The following is a 12204-nucleotide window of genomic DNA, read 5'->3' as shown; positions in this document are numbered from 1 at the left end:
CTTGGAGTCGATATCCCTAATATTCGCTAAGGGCTCAGCTTCGACCCACTTGATGAAGTAGTCGGTCCCCACAAGCAGCCACCTTTTGTTTCCCACAGCCCTCGGAAACGGCCCTACTATGTCCAATCCCCATTGAGCGAAAGGCCAAAGACTAGACAAAAGATTAAGGACTCCCCTAGGCTGATGAATGTTGGGAGCGAACCTTTGGCACTGGTCACACTTTTTTGCGTAGTCTTGAGCTTCCCTCTGCATGTTGGGCCACCAATATCCCTGAGTCAAAGCCCTATGGGCCAAGGACCTCCCCCCAGTATGGCTTTCGTAGATTCCCTCATGCAATTCTTCTAGAAGTGCCTCTGTTGACTCAGGGTGCACACATAATAAGTATGGTCCAGAGAAGGAGCGTTTATACAATTTTTGATCTTCGGACAGCCAGAAACGAGGCGCCTTTCGACAAATCTTATCTGCCTCAGACTTGTTCTCGGGAAGAATGTCGCTCTTTAGAAAAGATACCACAGGGTCAATTCAACTGGGTCCAGGCCTTATCAGGTGGATACGGGCGGCACTTACAGTGGTCAGAGTTGGCTCTAGCAAGTCTTCGACGAGGATAATCCTAGGCCAACATTGAGCCGAGGACGTCGCCAAGGTGGCCAACGAATCTGCATGTGTGCTTCCACTTCTAGAAACATGAGAAAGGATAAAGGAATTAAACTCAAATTGTAAAAATTTGACCTGGGTCAGGTACTCTTGCATTCGTGGATCCCTAGCCTCCATAGCCCCCGTGACTTGTCCAACTACTAACTGAGAATCCGAGAACATATGAACCTCCCTTCCTCCTATGCTACGCACCATGTTCATACCAACTAAGACTGCTTTGTACTCGGCCTCGTTATTAGTCGTCGAGAACGCTAATCTCAAAGATTTTTTGAAGACAATTCCCTCAGGGGATACCAAAACAAGTCCGACACCAAACTCCCTCTGGTTGGCTGCCCCATCAAAGGACACTTTCCAAATCGGTGGTCTTTTGTCCATGATCATGCCAACTGATTTTTCATCCATGTGTGATTTCTTCGCTGTTTCTTCCAATAATGGTTCAGTAAACTCCGACACCAAATCTGCGAGAATCTGGCCCTTCACCGAGGTGTGCGGCATGTATTTGATATCAAAAGCTCCCAAAATAGTTCCCCACTTAGCTACCCTTCCTAAGTAGTCAGCACTGTGTAATACTGACTTGAGAGGCAGTTTGGTCAAAACCACGACGGTGTGAAATTGAAAATAGTGAGGAAGCTTTCACGTAGCATGGACTACGGCCAGAAGTGCCTTCTCCAAGGGTAAATAACGCACCTCAGCTTCATTCAAGGATTTGCTGACATAATAGACCAGTCTTTGCACCCTGCCGTCGTCCCTTATGAGGACCAGGCTGACTACATGGACGGCGACAACTACGTACGTAAATAGGATTTCATCAACCTCCGACCGAGACATAATCGGTGGCCGGGAAAGATATTCCTTAAGTTGCTGGAAAGCTAAAACGCACTCCTTGGACCATTGGAATCCTTTCCATTTATTCAATAGTTGGAAGAAAGGCTTGCACCTGTCAGCTAACCGAGAGATAAATCTGCTGAGAGCAGCGATCATTCCGGTCAACTTTTGAACTTCCTTTGGATTCCGAGGTGGCTATAAACCTTGGATGGCTCTGACCTGCGCCGGATTCACCTCTATTCCTCTATGAGTCACCATGTAGCCTAGAAACTTTCCGGCACTTACCCCAAAAGAACACTTTGAGGCGTTAAGGTGTAGCTTGTACTTTCTAAGTATTTGAAAGGTGTCGTCCAGATCTTTCACGTGCGTGGGTATTGTCTTACTCTTCACTACCATATCGTCCACATATACCTCAATGGTTTTTTCAAGTTGTGACTCAATCATTCTGGTCATCATCCTTTGATAAGTAGCCCCTGCATTCTTTAACCCGAACGGCATCACTTTATAATGATAGTTCCCTATTGGAGAAACAAAGGCAGTCTTCTCCTGGTCTTCCGCCGCCAAAGGGATTTGGTGATAGCCCTAGAAGGCATCTAAAAAGCTCATCCGAGGATGTCCGACCGTGGCATCCACAAGCTAATCGAAGCGTGGCATCGGGAACGAATCTTTTGGACAGGCTTTGTTCAAATTTGTGAAGTCCACACATACTCTCCACTTTTCGTTCTTCTTTTTCACCACAACTGTGTGCGTCAACCACTCCAGGTAGAAAACTTCTTTAATAGCCCCGACCCTCTTGAGCTTGAGCACTTCTTCTTTAACAGCTTCGGAGTGCTCTTTGGAGGAACGCCGAGGTGGCTGCCTTCTAGGAACAATAGCAAGGTTGACATTCAAATTATGGCAAATGAAGCTTGGGTCAACCCCCGGAGCCTCGTAGGGGTCCCAGGCAAAAACATCGATGTTGTCCTTTAAAAACTCCACCAATTCCATCTTCTCTTGGTGTGGTAAACGTACCCCAACTTGGAAGAACCTTTTGGGATTATCAGCTACCAAAAACTTCTCCAAATCTTCACACATGGTCTCCTCCGACGTCACCGCTTCGGGTGCATCCGGAGTCGTTAACTATTATAAGTCCTCTCCGGCCGAGGACTGATGCAATACTGCAGCAGATATGCATTACCTTGCCACTGATTGGCTACCAAGAATTTCTTCGATGAATTCCCCCGAAGGGAACTTTACCTTAACATGCAAGGTGGAGGAAACAGCACCCAAAGCGTGCAACCAAGGCCTGGCGAGGATGGCCGTGTATGGGGAATACACATCAGCCACGATAAAATCCACCTCGACTGTTTCCGAGCCAGACTGCACAGGCAATCGAATCTGTCCCTTTGGTAAGACAGCTTTGCCTTCGAAGCTTATCAGTGGCGAGTCATAAGGAGTGAGATCCTCCAGTTTCAACCTCATCCCCTTGAATAAGTCAGGGTACATGATATCCGCACCGCTGCCCTGATCAATCATCACCCTTTTTACATCATAATTGCCTATCCTCAGAGTGACCACCAGGGCGTTATCATGGGGTTGGATGGTTCCCACCTTATCCTCCTCCGAGAACCCTAGGACTGGCACATTCCCTTTAATCCTTTTCGGCTTCGAGCCCAACTCCTCGGCTTGGGAGTGTGAAACTGCCATCACCCTGGTAGGACAAGAACCGGTCCTGCCAGGTGCGGTGAAGATAACGTTAATCATTCTCAAGGACGGCCGAGATGAGTTGTTCTTCTGATTATTCGAGTCGGACTGACTGCCTTGCCCGTTAGGCTGGTACAAATGCTGCTTCAATTTCCCCTCGCCAACAAGCTGCTCCAAATGGTTCCAGAGGGTCCGGCAGTTCTCAGTAGTATGACCCACATCCTGATGATATTGGCAAAAAAGCTTCTGATTTCGCTTCGTAGGGTCCCCCTCCATCTTGCTAGGCCATCTAAAGTAGGGTTCCTTACGTACTTTCTCCAGTAATTGGTGTACTAGCTCTCGGAATACAGTATTAACTGTTTGAGGAGTGGCTGAGCCAGACTGCCTAGAGTAATCTCTCCTCGGCTTATTGTTGTGATACCTGTCCGACCTGAAATCCCTTCTCTCTTGAGGGATAACCTTCGCCTTACCCTTACCCTGCTGTTGATCTTCTTCAACCCTTTTGTACTCGTCTATACGGTCCATGAGGCGACGTACACTCCGTACGGGCTTTTTGGTCAAGGACTTCCTCAAGTCATAATCAGTGGGAAGGCCCACCTTAAAAGTATTGATCGCCACCTCGTTAAAATCTCCATCTATCTCGTTAAACATCTCCCAATATCTATCGAAGTATGCTTTCAGCGTCTCCCCCTCCCTCATGGCCATAGACAACAACGAGTCCAATAGTCGAGGAACTCTGCTGCACGTAATGAACCGAGACGCGAATGCCCTAGTAAGTTCCCCGAACGAACTGACAGACCCCGACTTGAGTCCATTGTACCACCTCATAGCAACAGGTCCCAAGCTAGAAGGAAAAACTTTACACATCAAGGTTTCATTATGAGAATGCACCGCCATCCTCTGATTAAAGTGGCTCACATGTTCCACCGGGTCTGTCCGGCCGTTGTAAATGGTGAAGGTGGGCTGGGTGAACCGCCTGGGGAGCCTTCCATTCTCAATCCTCCGTGAGAATGGCGATTTGGAGAGTTGGTGCAACGCTCGACTCATAGCGTCGTTCCCCAAGCCCCTAGAGGGGGCTTTCTACGCCTATGATCCGGTAAGTCATCCTCTTCACAAGAGGAGGTTTTGCTAGGGGACGTCCATGACCTTGAACTATAACTGCTTCCCCGAGATTCCTTTGAAGAAGGATTAAGTGGAGGTGAAGTCCGCCTTCGTCTGACACGGCGTAGCTTCTTTTTGAGGTGGTTAATCTCCCTCTGCATGGCCTTGGCATCATCCTCCTGGATGGGGCTGCCTCCGCTGCGCATGTGACTCGCACCATGGTATGCAGTATGAACACTTCCCTCTCGATTCCTCTGGCGCTCAAAAAGATCTTCGGGCTGTGATCCCTGAAATTTTGCATGGTGTGAACCTAAACCTGCCATGATGTTCCAACTCCTTCAATGCTAGATTTCCACAGACGGCGCCAATTTTAAGTGCACAATCGTACCTGAACCCAAAAACGAATGTTGGGCTCAAGCCCAATGAGCCTTATACAATAAAATTTGTAAAGTATGGGTTGAAATCTAGGTTCGAGATGTTGGAAGTTCGACTAACAGGTTGGAATGCTAAAATTCGTGCAAATGATGAATGAATTATAAAAAATAGATCTCCTCAGACGTAAGCCGAGGATGATTTGTATAAATATCCTCTTTCTAGATTAAAGTTTACAATCTTTAGTTCCTATTTTTGTTTAGCAGAAGAAAAAATGCCCCTCCTTCTCTCTCTCTCTCTTGCCTCCTTATATGCTTCTCCTACACTGGCTTCTCCACGTGTCATACAAATCTTTTCCTTAGATACTTGTCTCATCCGCCATCTTCTTAAAGTCTTCGAATCATAGCCAGAGAGCTGAATTCTACTGTTCAGGGGTATTTTCTCATTAATGCGACCAGTAAGGTAGATGCAGGGTCTTTAATGTGGAGGTTGCAGTCTTTTCCTTAGATATTTATCTTAAATCCTTGCATCTTAGAGGGTGCTTGGATCACCCTCTTACCCATTAGTCTTTTCCAGGATTTTGCCCTTAACCTTCTTGGCAAATCCCAAGGTCTTTGGAGGACTTGTCCGAGGAGACCTTCATCCTCGGACAACTCCTCGGACCTCTGCAGTATAGGCTGACTCGTGAGCTTAGGGGCCCAATGACAAAAACAAACTGGTACCAACTGATCAAGCCCAAAGCCCATTTGTTTACTTAATAACTCTTACCCCCCTCAATACCTAAATTTTTATAAGGGATTAATTAAATACTAATTTAAATTAAATATTCTTGAAGAAATTTAAATCATGCTTAAATTGCCCATTTATAAGGAATTCAAACCTAAACTCTAATCCATTGTTAGTCCCTAATATTTATCTACCAGTGTTTTAATCCCTAAAGTATCAAGTGAATGTTATTGGTCTTTAAAGTATCAACTTTGACACAACCTAGATCGGGCTACTAAGCCTAAGCCTAAGCCTACTACCAAACTAACACAAACTATTTTGTTAGTGCTTCAAAATTAGTAAGATATCATATAGCTCTATCCTAACTCGATACAAACAAAAGAATAAATAATAAAATTATATAATAATTTTTAAAATATATATTAAATATAGGTGGATTGGGTTAGGCAAATTTACTGACTTGCCAACCTCTAAAAACTGACCCAAACCGATAGGTTAGGTTGAATTAGATCGGTTTTGGCGGATCGACGACTTGGTTGACACCCCTAGCCTCTTATAGTAAAATAAATAGAGGGTACAGAGTTGAAAAAGAAATTTTAAAATTTGAGTTTCCTTTAATGTGGTTGTGAATTTATGTTCTCTTATCCTTCCTTACTTTTTTGGTTACAAATCTTCATCTTCTTTTTTTGTCTTTTAATTTCTTAATTGATCTTCCTATCTTTTTTTCATTAGGTTTTCTTTTTCATTAATGGTAGATAGCACTAATTTAAAAAATTTGGAGATACAATAAGGACAAAGTTTAGCTAAAAAACTAGTTATACCTTAAGGCTACAACTTTACTCAGTAAAATAAACATTACTATATATTTTCAAAATCTAACCGATAAATTGTATGTGCTACATGCTCTTAATACACATGCCAAATTTTGTATTAATCAAATATTATTTACTATTTGATCTATAAGCCTATATTTTATTATGCATTTTTTTTTTCAGAAAATAAAGTGCATATATTATGCATAATTATTGATGACATAACTATTGATTTTTAATTTTTAAGAAATTTTGCAAGCATGAAAGATATAAGAAAAAGATGTAATCCAATGGTGGATATGTCAAAATTCACCTCTAATAAAAAGATATTATAACCAATTTTGTAATTTAAAGTTACAACTAATTTCGTAGCTAAACATTGTCCTACAATAAGATGTGACAATATTTTCACAATATTTTTTGTTTTTAATTGTGGTAAATCCTAATCTAATATTTTATTCTTTTCTTTTCTTTTCTTTTCACATATGAGAGATTTGACAACTCTTGTGAAAATTTTATGATAATTTATTGTATTGTAATACAATTTGTAATTTTTATTTAATAAAATTCCTTACACACGTATCCCATCAAGCCACCTTTTACATTAATTTATTTATTTTTACTTCTCCTTTTTTTATCAACCACACGTATATCCCATCACCCTTACACTTATCTTCTTCCATCCTTTTCTGCTTCTCCCTTCTCTTCTTTTAAAATTTTTATGTTCTCCCATTTGAAACTCTTGGCTCAACTTCCTTGTCTTCTATTTTTTTTTTTTCACAACTTTCCTTTCTAACTCAGTTCGTCTCCTCCTTGATTTCCCGTCCATCAACCCAATTCGTCTCCTTCAAAAAAAAATTATGTTCTCCCATATGTTCTCATGGGTTTTTTTTTTTTTTTTTGGATGTACTGATGTAATGATGTTGGTTGTTTTTCTGTGAGATGGTTTTTTTTTTTTGGATGTATTGATGTTAATTGTTTCTTGTGAGATGGGTTTTTTTTTTTTTTTGGATATACTGATACTTTGTTGTGTCCTGAGGATTGTGATTTTTTTATTTTTTTTTTTATTTTTTATTTATTTTTTTTTTTTATGTTGGTTGTTTCCTGTGGGATTGCGATTTCAATTTTTTCTTTTGTGTAAGATGTTTGGTGTTGTTTTCCTGTGAAAGAAGCATGAGTTTTCAAATTTTCCTGTGTGAGACGCTTGACTAGGCTTGAGTTAGTGAGAGACGTGGAAAAGGGTATTTTGGTCTCTTTATTCATTTGTCTTTTTTCCTATAAAGCTGACCCACGTCTGATAAAAAGACTTAGAGCATCTACATCAGTTGATGGATAATCATATATAATGTAAAAATTTCTCAATTTTATGCATTTTGAGCAAAAAATCTCCTATATCAGTGGAGCTAAAACTGGGTAAAATCGTGTAAAATCATCCACGAGCTACAGTACCGTGTATATTTACACGGCTACTGTAGCTCGTTTATGCAATATTTTATCATTTCTCCTTTGTTCCTTTTTCTCTCTCTCTGATTCGTGCTCAACAAACTCCATTCTCTTATCTTTTTCTCAACACAGAATATACAGAGATATACTTTGCTCAAAAAAAAAAAACACAAACATACACAAACAAACACAGATTGGTGCTTGATTAGTCGGAGCTCGTAGGTCTTGCCGTGGATCGGAGCTCGCAGCGCGGATCGGAGCTCGCGGATAGCGATCGGAGCTCGCGGATCGCCGATCGGAGCTCGCAGATCGCCGATCGGACTCGCGAATCGCCGATCGGAGCTCGCAGATCGTGATCGGACTCGCGGATGGTGATCTGAGCTCGTGATCGGAGAGGGAGTTGATCGAGAGGGAGAGGGAGAGTTGATTGAGAGGAAGAGGGAGAGTTGATCGAGTGGCAGAGGTAGAGGGAGAGTCTGAGAGATGGGTATAGAGAGAGAGAGAGAGAGAGCAAAAGTCAGAAATGAGTTGGGAGAGAGAGAGCGCGGTAATTTAAGAGGTAGTTGGGAAAATAATAAAATATTAAAGAAAATTGATTATTTAATTAAAAAGGGTGGTAGGATAGATGAACTGATGTGGGTGTTTTGTAAAATTAGATGTGTAAAATAGAAAAAGTGAGTTTTTAGTGTAAAAGTGGATGTGTAAAATGAAGGAGCTGATGTGGATGCTCTTATAAAGCTATGTAAAAGACTGCAAAAAAGCTGGGTATTAACGGTGTCCTTTAACACGACCTAATTAAATATACATTTCAATACTATGAAAGATCGAAGTTTATATAACTTTTATCACAATTCATGTGAGTTGTAACAAAAGTTATGTAAAATATTGTGATACTAGTGTTGCTCATGTTATGGTTGTACTAGTATTAGACCATCCATAGTGGTGAATAAAATTATTGTCTTTAAGATGAACTAGCCGCAAATCCATGTGATGTGTGGGAATATATATATAAGCATTATATAATAGGGTAGAATATCTAAAAAGTAACACCTACTTCAAGTATTGTCAATTTTTTAAAAAGATTTTTACAAGTATTCTTTTTTATTTTTTTACCTCTAAAAATATATCATTATTTTATTTTTTGTATGTTTGATTAATATTTTTTTAAAGTGAACCATATCTTTCTAACTTTTATTGTAGTGTATTATATTATCCTAATATACAACTAAACTTTATAAGTTTCAACTCTTTTAAGGAATAAGGAGATATCATGTAATCAAAACTCATCACAAAATTACAAATTTATCTTAACCAAAATTAAAATGATACAAAGAAATAAAGGATAGACTTTATCATAATTTATTGTTCAAACAATTGGTAGGCATATTCAAATTCATAGCCATGTAGATTGCGGTTTGATATAAACTCAAATTCCTATTTTCAAAAAAAAAAAAAAAAACTAAGTATTAACCTAAACCAAAATTCAACCAAAGCTATAAAATGGAGAGAGAAGACTTTGCAATGAGAAATTAAAAAAAAAAAAATTAAAAAATACATCTAAAAAAAATCATCAATCTTAATTAGAGTTATATAAAAGAACAAAAATTCATCGAGAGAGCGAGAGAGAGTACTCACAGTTTTTGTGTGGTAAAAATATGGATTGAATATGAGAAATGATATTAAATTTATAAAAATAAGAGTCAAGTTATAAAAAAGAGAAAATGATGAAGAAAGTGTAATGGTAAAGTATAGAGTAGTGAGAGGTAAAGAGACAAAGAGGGAAGAGAGAGGTTGGAGGAAGTGTAACTGTAGGCGTGTACAAATAAAATGAGAAGAAGAAGAGTTAAGTTATGAAAAATGATGAAGTGTAACGGTGAATTAGAGAGTAGTGGGGAGGTAAAGAAGCAAAGATGGAAGGGAAAGGTTGAAGGAAGTGTAACTGTAGATGTGAACTAATAGGGAAAAAAAGATGTTTTTGTTTTTGTTTTTTGTAGAGAGTAGTGAGAAGAAAAATTTTAAAAAGAAAAGAAGAGATAAAAAAATAAGTGGATGATGTGGCTCAATGATTGAGTAGCAAAATGTATTGTGTGTGTGTGTGTGGGGATTAGGATGGAAAGAAAATGACACTCAATGTTCAAAGGAGCTTTCAATATAGACAATAACCAATTAGAATTTATGATGGCATGTAGTGCATTACATTTGGCCACAAAGAATTGATTTTGCAATAGACAATCAATAAAGATGGAAAACCAAAAACATAAAATAAAATAGTAATGTGGCCGTTGATGTGGCTCAACAAGAGCGTAACAACATTAAATGCTACACTTCAGCTTTTAAATAAGGCTGAGAAGGTAAAGAGGCAAAGAGGGAAGAGAAATGTTGGTGGAAGTGTAACTGTAGGCGTGTACAAATAAAATGGGAAGAAGAAGAGTCAAGTTATGAAAAATGATGAAGTGTAATGGAGAATTAGATAGTAATGGAGGAAGTAAAGAGGCAAAGAGGGAAGAGAAATGTTGGAGGAAGTGTAACCGTAGGTGTGGACTAAAAGGGAAAAGAAGAGATTTTTGTTTTTGTTTTTTGTAGAGAGTAGTGAGAAGAAAAGTTTTAAAAAGAAAAGAAGGGATAGAAAATAAGTGGATGACGTGGCTCAATGATTGAGTAGCAAAATGTATTGTGTGTGTGTGGATTAGGATGGAAAGAAAATGTCACTCAATGTTGAAAGGACTTTTCAATGTAGATAATAAACAATTAGAATTTATGATGGCGTTTAGTGCATTACATTTGGCCACAAAGAATTAATTTTGCAATAGACAATCAATAAAGATGGAAAATAAATAAAATAAAATAATGATATGGATGCTAATGTGGCTCAATAAGAGTGTACTAACAGTAAATGCTACGCTTCAACTTTTAGATACATATAGATACAGATGATTATCATAGGATCTATATTGAAATCTTTGAAAACCTTGAATGTGACTCTTACAATTATACCATTTCAGCGAAACAAAGAGGGACTTGAATAAGTAGATTATATTTCAAACCCTTTTATAATACTTTTTATATTTCTTAGGAAAAACATATATAAAAAATACTTTAGGTGTCTTAAGACTAATATTTATGTTTAAAAAAATTTACATGCAACACACAGGGAAAAAACTAGTATATTTAAAAGTTTAAGTGTAGCATTTATTGTTGTTAAACTCATGTTGAGCTACATCAGTCTACATTTTGGTCCAATCAATCCACTTCGGTCTTATTTGGTCCTATTCACTCCGCTTTGGTCCATTCAATCTTATTCAATCCACTCTGGCCCTATTTCATCTACTTTGGTCTTATTGCATCCACTTCGTTCGTAGTTGGTCCACTTCAATCTTATTCAATCCATTGAATCCACTTTGGTCATATTCTATCCAATTTGTTCCTATTTGGTCCATTCTGTTCACTTTAATCTTATTCAATCCACTTCAGTCTTATTAAGTTCACATTACTCTTATTTGGTCCATTCTGTCCGCATTGGTTCTATTTAGTTCAATTTTGTCCTAATTGGTCCCCAGCAGTCCACTTTGGTCTTAGTCAGTCCACTATGTCTACTTTGGTCTTATTCAGTTCTATTCTGTCCATTTAAGTTCTATTCGGTCCACTTTGGTCTTATTCGGTCCTATTCGGTCTACTTAGGTCCTCTTTGGTCCACTTTAGCTCCATTCGGTCCACATTGGTATTATTTGGTCTTATTCAGTCCAATCTATTAACATTGTTCCTATTAGATCCACTTCGGTTCAGTTTGGTCCTATTCAGTCCACTTTGGTCATATTCAGTCCCATTTGATCCACTTAAGTCTTATTTGCTCTACTTTATGGGTGGCAAAATTAGACACGACTCGCGAATCAGACACGACTCGCGAATCCAACACGATATAACACGAAATTAGTAGGTTATGGGTTGAAGATTAATGAGTTCGTCTCATATTTGGGTTGACATGACTGACCTGTTTAGTAAACGAGTTAGGTTAATGTCTATCATATAGAACCCGTTTAACTCGTTTAATTAAATGACATTTTACCAATATACCCTTCAAACCCTAGATATATATAAAATTATTAGTTGTTGTGGCTTATTTTCTTTGACATATTATGATTGATTATTTGTAATATTGAAATATGCTTTAGTTTTGAATGATTATTTGTGATGCAATTACTCATTAGTTCTGAATTTTATATTAAAAATATTTATATGTTTGGTTTTTCATAATTTATATCAACTTGGTTTATACTAAGATTTTTTTTTTCTTTTCGTTTTGATAAAATATGATAAACAGGTCGATACGACTAGCCCGTTTAATAAAATGTTCACATTAAAGTTGATGAATCTTGACTTGTTGAATAAACATGTCGGATTAGTGTTGACTCATATAATCGGACACTCATTAGTCGATACGATTCGAACCCGATAGACAAACACGAACTGCCACCCCTAGTCCACTTTAGTTCTATTCGGTCCATGTTGGTCTTATTTGGTCCAATTCGGTCCATTCTGTCCACATTGTTCCTTATTAGGTCCACTTTGGTCCCATTCATTACTTTCTTCC

The sequence above is a fragment of the Castanea sativa genome, chromosome 12 (genome assembly GCF_040712315.1).
Source record: "Castanea sativa cultivar Marrone di Chiusa Pesio chromosome 12, ASM4071231v1".
Lineage (NCBI taxonomy): Eukaryota > Viridiplantae > Streptophyta > Magnoliopsida > Fagales > Fagaceae > Castanea > Castanea sativa.
The sequence above is the reverse complement of the archived record's forward strand: the minus strand, read 5'-3'. Positions refer to the sequence as shown.